Below are 8,080 nucleotides of genomic sequence, written 5' to 3'. Positions count from 1 at the left end.
TCTTTCCCAGCTGAAACCAGGTCAACTGTGGAAATAGCACCCCCAGCTCCTGAATACCTTGTTCATATTACTGAAGTCCATTGTTTGGTGATTACAAGAACCATGCAATGGTTTTGAGGCACACCCTGTTCTTTAGGAACCAAAGATCCTCTGAAAACTTTGGCAGGATTTCAGGTAATTTTGTGTCTCCCCATCACTTCCTGCACCGCAAGATTGACATGTGGTCAAATATTTGTTTTTTTCATTTCCAGTCTCCAGTTCTTTCTCACAGTATTGGGGTCACTTTTATTAGAGTGAAGTTAGGCTCATTTTCAGATGACCTGTTTATTTAAAACAGTTTTGTCTGTATTCCAAAATGCTTGATTCTCTTGATCAACCAAACTTAGTAAATGGGAATATATTTTTTTCCCCTCTTCTTATGTCTGTTTATTCAAATTACTTTGAGATTTTGCTCTTAAGAATATGGAAGTTGAAGTATTTCAGACACTTTTCCAGTGGTCGTTAGGCTGGTCTTCATCAGGAAGCTGTGCTGTAGAGCAATTCAGCTTTGTGAATCAGGAGTAATTTCACTGGAGCCAATGATTTTACCTTGGTTCTGTTCATTTCTAGAGAAGGAGAAATAGATCAGGCTTAAATATTGCTAGAGAAGGCATTTTAACAAACATGTAAGACATTGTCACAAGCAGATTTAAGTTAGACACAGCATCTGCTGTAAACAAGAAAAATGGCAACGCAGAATTCAGATGCAGTTTCTGTCTTATGACTACTGGTTCTGCAATACCAATAGTCTGTTCCTGTTTTATATCCCTCTAACAAGAAAGAAATTGTCCAGGAAAAGTCACAGGAAGCCTCAGAAAAGATAACAGGAATTAGAGATGGACCTCTGGTACAGGAGACATGCTACTATCCCTTTGCAACATAAAAGTTGTCCTGTGTCTTCAGTAATTCCCATCATCATAAAAGAAACTTTCTGTTATTCAGACCATACCACGCCTTTTTCCACAGAGGAATCTATGGCATCTGTTGCCCGAGGCTGGTTTTTGGCAGCCTAATGGATTCACACATAGTTACAGATTTCATGTGATGATGTAGTACTCTGAAGAAATTTCTAAGACTGCTTGATCAGAGCACGCCTTCTTAATGTTGGGAATTAATATAAGCAGTAAACTTTGTCAGCATTCCTGATGCAACTTGTAAATGTAACTAGGATTATACAGGCATCACTGCTGACTTAAGTAAGACATCTACTTGATGCATCTCCAGGTGAATGAAAGTTAGGTCTTCAGACCTTTAATGTGGAATTCATCTTGCAGATTGAGACACCTACATTTCGGTGGTTACATATAGGTGTCTGCATGTAAATTGTGTATCTACACTTGTATCACAGCCAATGGAGCTCTAGATAGCCTAGAGCATACCCTAGCTGACCCTCAGCAATTCAAGACACAGTATAGTTCATACTCTTCAAATATCTTCTTAATAGATTCCTCAGTTCCTTTGCAATTTCAGTTCATGCTCCAAACATTTTCCTATGGCTCTTCTCAGGCCATGAACCTGGATACAGTGTATATGCTAAAGGGGGGTTGATTTATTAATGATTAGTAGTTCGCTTTCAGGCTTGCTTTCTCATTTCTTGCTCTTTCAAACAATTTTTTGACAGAATGTTAGTTTAAATCATGTAAATTTTAAACAACTAGATCATAGAATCATGGAATCGTTATGGCTGGAAAAGACCTTTAAGATCATCAAGTCCAACCGTTATCTAATTCTACCAGGCCCACTTCAAAACCATGTCCCTGAGCACCATATCTAGACGGCTTTTAAATACATCCAAGGGTGGAGATGCAACCACTTCCCTGGGTAGCCTGTTCCAGTCTTTGATAACTCTTTCAGTGTAGAAGTTTTTCCTAATGTCTAACCTAAATCTCTCCTGGAGCAACTTGATGCCATTTCCTCTTGTCCTATCGGTTTTAACTTGTGAGAAGAGACCAGCGCCCACCTCTCTACAACCTCCTTTCAGGTAGTTGTAGAGGGTGATAAGGTCTCCCCTCAGCCTCCTTTTCTTCAGACTAAACAACCCCAAGTCCCTAAACTAAAACCACAACCATTTTGGAGTACATCTTATTTTTCATGTATACTATCGATAATATTTTATCAGAGGTTGAATTTGCTCTTACATAATGGAAAAGCTTTGCGGTACCATTGAGAATGATTAGGAGCAGCAGGTTAGCAAGCGGCTTGAGCTTTCACAGAAACTGCTATAGTATCCCTTCTTGATTAAATATAAAGTGAAATGTGCTTGACTGGAGCATATATGCTTTGACTATAGTGCTTGAACCACATCACAAAGGCAGAATTGAAACAATACATTAATGGAATGCGGATGTTGATGACAGGAAGGATGTTCTCATAAACAAAGCATTGGAAGTCATATCTCCCTCCTCCTTCTGCTTGTTTCCATCTGCTGGCCAAGTACATCCCATGACTCAGTTTGTATTAGTTGCTGGAAATGAGCCTAAGAGTACAGTGGACCGCAAGAAAGGTAACCGCTTAAGCACCGCAGCAGCAGTTGTGAAATCATTAGCACAAATTTGAATTTTAACAAAATGGGTCTCCTGTGTGTGAGTGTAACCTTCTATTGTCAAGGTAAAAAACTTCTTTGTGACAATAGACATATTTTTCTGCTGTGACATTTAGTTACTGGCAAAAAGCACACAATAAAACAGTGTCAAGCAGTTAATCTGTCTTCATATAGGTGGAGGAATATCTGTATAATGTATATTTGATTGGTTCAATAGAAGTATCATCTGGAACTAAGAAAATGGTTGCTGTGAGGTGAACCCTGAGAAAAAAGTTGTAGTCCTTATAGTGCAAACAGATGCTTTTGCAAAATGTGCTTACCTCCTCATAATATACACAAATGAAATTGGCATCTATTTTGCTGCAGCTGTGTCATTGCAAGCAATAGAATTGTTTTGCATCAAAGCTCTAACTCATTAGAAAAGACTGAAGAGGCCTGGTAGTAAATACGTTAAACATTATATAAGACTCTTCCATGGAAGATTTTCCTTCTCTGCGGCCCATAACTGTCTGTTGGCTCTCCTGTAAAATTGACAGTACTTTAGAGCCTTGTGGAAGAAGCCTTTTAAGGAGCTTTAGCATAAAGTAATAATACAAAATATCAGTTTTCATGTTAAAGCAGAGGCAATCAATAAAATTTCCCCATAGTAGTTAGAGAAGCCTTATCTTCAATTTGTTAGTGGGTCTTGACCCTGGAGATACATAATGGTTTGGTAGTGATATGAGTTAGTGTGCATCTCTTAGCTTCCTTATAGAACCTGTTAGAGTTAGTAAGTGTATTATCAGTGAATGAAGGGACTGGGGGGACTGAAGGGAAAAAAGATCGTTGTACAGATTAAGCACTGGGATGATGCCTTGGAAAACTATTCTTGCTTCTACCACAGAGTTCCATTTTGTATAAGCAAGTGCTGTAGAATCTGAGTGTAAGTCAGACTTTCCACTCATGGATGATATGCTTGGATTCCTCAGTTTCTGGGTACCCAATGTAGCACCAGTCAGTCTTGGCATTTCTATCTGCAGCTAAAGTCAAAGAGCAATATAAGACTAACTATTCAGAAAAAATAGGTGTGAGTCTTGGATTCAGTTGTTCCAACTTTCACAGTTGGTGAATTCTATGTATTCACTTCTTGGGAATGGGATGTCATAAAAAATACAAACACTTCTCCAAAAAGATGATTAGGTGTTGTGGATGGAGTGATGCACTTCACTCGTAGAGAGAAGCAGCAATACATTATTGATGTAAAACAGGGATTTAACAAAGTTTGATGGTAAATATGATGGTGTTTTAACAAGATTTGAGATGGCAAGGCATGCTTGGTTATTTACTGCATAGAGGACAGGGTCAGACAGAACTGTCAGGGAGACCCTCCCGTTGAGTCATGAGGTTCAGAAAGGACCCCCTTGCTTTCTAAACTCCTTCTCAGAGAGGAGTCTAGGGTCTAGGTGCGGCTAGATCCAGTCCTAGTCCCAGACTTGGTCAACGGTTTATGTCTAAAGGATTATATATGTGCAATCAATTCTTTATATCACTTAGCCAAGATTTCAAAGTTTAGCATGCTATTAGTCACTTACCGAGGATCTGTTGTGGCAAGGAATCTCTGAACCTCGAGGAGTAACCTTGAGGGTGTCCCTACTCAAGGGGAGATCCTGACATGCAGCCTGCTGCCATTCAGGAGAGCTCAAAGGGCTCTTGGGCTGTTCACTATTTATGGGGGTAAGATGACTGACCTATAGTCATATTTGCATATTGACCATAGTACCAGTATTGTTCAAGTTAGCCCTTGGCTATTGTGTTGTTATCTGTCTCCCTGAAACCACATTGAGCAGGGTGCAGCCATCACAACTACATGCACCCATTATGACCACCATGGGTGGTTATCGCTTGAGGAGGGTTACGGGAGATAAAGATCAGGTTGGCGCCTGGGGAGGGGGAGCACACCGTCACATTAGGTAGTAGTTATTTATAAAGAATGATTTTAAATATTTAAAGGACATATTTATAAAAATGTTCTGACTAATGCATAAACAGTATGCCTTTAGGAATAGATTAACCAAATTTACCTGTGGGACATTTTTATTTGATGCTGCTTGTGTTTTAACTCAAGTGTATTCTGCTTTTCTTGCAATTCTTAACAGAATTAATTTTTTTTTTTTTTGGGTGTCAAAAAACAGATAGGTCCAGTGAGAATACTTGAGGAAAAAAAAGAATTGATAGATGAAGTCTTCCACGTTTAATGAGCAAAGATCTTTGTACAAAAAGCTGACATACTAGTCAGATATGGAAGGATGGGGGCATATTTTAGGTAACTCTTTAGAGGGAAGAGAAAGTGTAACATTGCCAAGAAATGCAATACAACAAGACAAATAAAATTGGCAATGAGCTGGAATTTGGCTAGAACTTTTCCAGATTCGTCCTTTGTATCATGTCCATTTTGCCTGCTCTCATATGCTGTCTGTACTGCACTGAGTAATCTGAAGAAATGCCTAAAGGTAGAATTTTTATCCTCTTCTGTGAAAGTAAGCAAAAGTAATCACTTGTATTGACCCACAATCTCAACAGTTGCCTGGAAATATTGCCCAGGAATAGCTGTTGTATTAAGACAAGAAAAGTAATCTTTCTATGAACAAACATAACCACTCAGTGCTACCATGTCAAGCAAAAACTACATTAAATAACTCAAGCATTTCCTTCACTGTTGTTTGGTTGGTGCCTGTGTGCACATACCTACCACAAGTAAATGAGTGGTGTTTTACCAAATTTCTAGCCATATCTAATGACTTAATGAGAAAAAAAAAAAAAAAAGAAGAAATAATCAGATACTGAAAATTCCATGCAACTGGTGGAGTTTGCCTGCATGGGGGAACCTAAATCTACTTAGTTTGCAGAGCTGAATAGTAGATACACCTCTAATGTCTTCAGTTCATCCTCAAAGTACAAACAAGATTTCAGCTGATTTGTAAATATGAATGCATAGGATCCAGCTGTGGGAGGAAAGGACTAGTAAGGAATGCATGAAAACTTGACTGACTGTTAACTTCTCCAGTGACCAGTTCAAATAGCCAGAGGATATGTTAACTAAACCAACAACCCGATTCCAGTGAGTGGATGTTATGACATTTGTCTTTCCAATCCCATGCCTGCCGACTCAGACACAGGGCAGATTTCTCTTGTTTCTGAAGGCTCTGACACATGGCACAGCCTTGAAGTTTGCATAGCTCATTTCATCTTTGGATTGTAAGAAGATACAGAGTAAGAGCAGGGGAGAGGAAGTTCAGGAAAGGTGCCTCTTCAAAGGAGGAGTGTTCCACTGTTAAAGCAGCAGGCACCGTTCTGTGATGACCTGCATGGGTCAAGGGCACTCAAAGCAGAATGGTGGGCACTTGTCTGAGAGCACATGCTGCAGCTCAGGCTCGAGGCTCTGCACCATCCACCTCAGCGGTGGCTGATGCCTCCACACAGCCAGAACTGATGAAGGGAGAGGCTGCAGTGCAGACCTCAGTCTGCAGGAGGTGCCTAGATCTCTCTCCTGGGGCAGGGATAGACAGAACAACTGCCTGCAAAAGGTGTGCCCAGCTGGAGGACCTCCTGCAGCAGGGGGCTGAGCTGCAGGAGGTGGTGAGGAGGCTGCATAGCATCAGGGAGGCTGAGAAGGAGATAGACAGCTGGTTACAAGTGTAGTCTGCAATGGACCCACAGCCCACGGCCAAACAGTCAAGAACTCCCACGCTGGCACACACAGAAGGAAGGGAGGCCAGTGACACAGAAGAATGGAAATTTGTGACTGCAAGGACCAGCAGGAGGAAGAGACTTCCAGCAAAAACTGAGGTGCCCTTACAGAACCACTTCACTGCTCTGCAGAATGAAGACCCACTGCATCAGGAGAGGCACTGGAGATGAGTAAGGCTACCCAATCTGCTCCATGTATAACAACCAGTCCAACTAAGAAAAGCGACAGGCGAGAGGAGACTCTCTTCTGAGAGGTACATGTTTGCTGGCCCGATGCCCTCTCTTGGGAGGTGTCCTGCTTACCAGGGCTCTTTTAAGGGATGTAACCGAGAGACTACTAAACCTCGTGCAGTCCTCAGACTATTATCCACTGCTGCTGTTCCATGTGGGCACCAGTGATGCAGCTGGGATCAGCCTGAGGACTACCAAGAAAGATTATAGAGCATGTTGATCTCAAGGGGGTTGTTGGATGCCAGCTGCTGAGGCTGGTATACCTGACGCAGTTCATGCCGTTTACTTAGTCTCATCAAAGTCCATCTGTCATTGATCTAGGTGATCCTTCTTTGACAGCACTAATAGCCATCATAATAATGATAACATACAACAGCAAAGTTATTTAACATTATAAAATTCTATTCATTGGCTATTCTCACCCAGAATCAGATCCCCATGAGGCACGCATCGGACCTCCCCATCTTCTCGCATCACCCACCAAGTGCATCCGGGTCCTTGTGCAAAAGCAATCCCACGAATGGGTTTGCCTTTGCCTGAGGCAGGGCTAACCCAAACTGTCTTTACTCCAGCCAGTAAATTAGATTCATTGGGGGCCCAACTTAAATACCTCTATGCAAATACACGTAGCATGGGGAACAAACAGGAGGAGTTAGACACATGCACATGCCTGGCATCACAGAGACATGGTGAGATGGCTCCTGTGCATAGAGTGTTAGAATGGATGGATACAGGCTCTTCAGGAAGGACAGGCAGGGGAGATGAGGAAGGGGTGTCGCCCAAGGACCAGCTGGAGGACATGGAGCTCTGTCTGGGAATGGATGAGGAGTCGACTGAGAGCTTATGATTCAGGATTAAAGGGAGGGCAGGGACAGGTGACATTACAGTGGGGGTCTGCTACAGGCCACCTGACCAGGAAGACTGAGCGGATGAGGGCCTCTATAGACAGATAGGAGCAGCCTCACGTTCACAAGCCCTAGTCCTCATGGGGGACTTCATCCACCCCGATATCTGTTGGAAGGGTAACACAGCCAGGCATAGGCAATCCAGGAGGTTCCTGGAATGTGTCAGTGATAACTTCCTTCTCCAAGTGATAGAGCAGCCAATGAGGAGAGGTGCCATGCTGGACCTTGTTCTCACCAAGAAGGAGGGGCTGGTGGGGAATGTCAGGCTCGAGGGCTGCAGTGACCATGAGATGGTGGAGTTCAAGATCCTTACGATGGTGTCGTGGTTTAGGCCAAATCGGCTACTGGGGACCTGGGGGACCCCAGATGGGACCGACAGATGTTCCCCTCTACCCCTCTTCAAAGAGAGGGACAGAGGAGGAAAAAGAGACTTATGAGTTTTCCACCCCTTATTCCATACCATTTGCATCTTGCTCAGATTACTATTACCTTTATCTATCAAATCTACACACACATAGATTATATATATAATATGGATACATGCAGGTCACTCATCTACAGTTTATGTTTATATACAAAAGTTTAAGTTCAGTTAGTTCATGATTGCAGGATCTCATCTCAGGGCAGGAAAGATGGT

This window comes from Charadrius vociferus, unplaced genomic scaffold (assembly GCF_000708025.1).
Source record: "Charadrius vociferus isolate BGI_N301 unplaced genomic scaffold, ASM70802v2 scaffold371, whole genome shotgun sequence".
NCBI lineage: Eukaryota > Metazoa > Chordata > Aves > Charadriiformes > Charadriidae > Charadrius > Charadrius vociferus.
The sequence above is the reverse complement of the archived record's forward strand: the minus strand, read 5'-3'. Positions refer to the sequence as shown.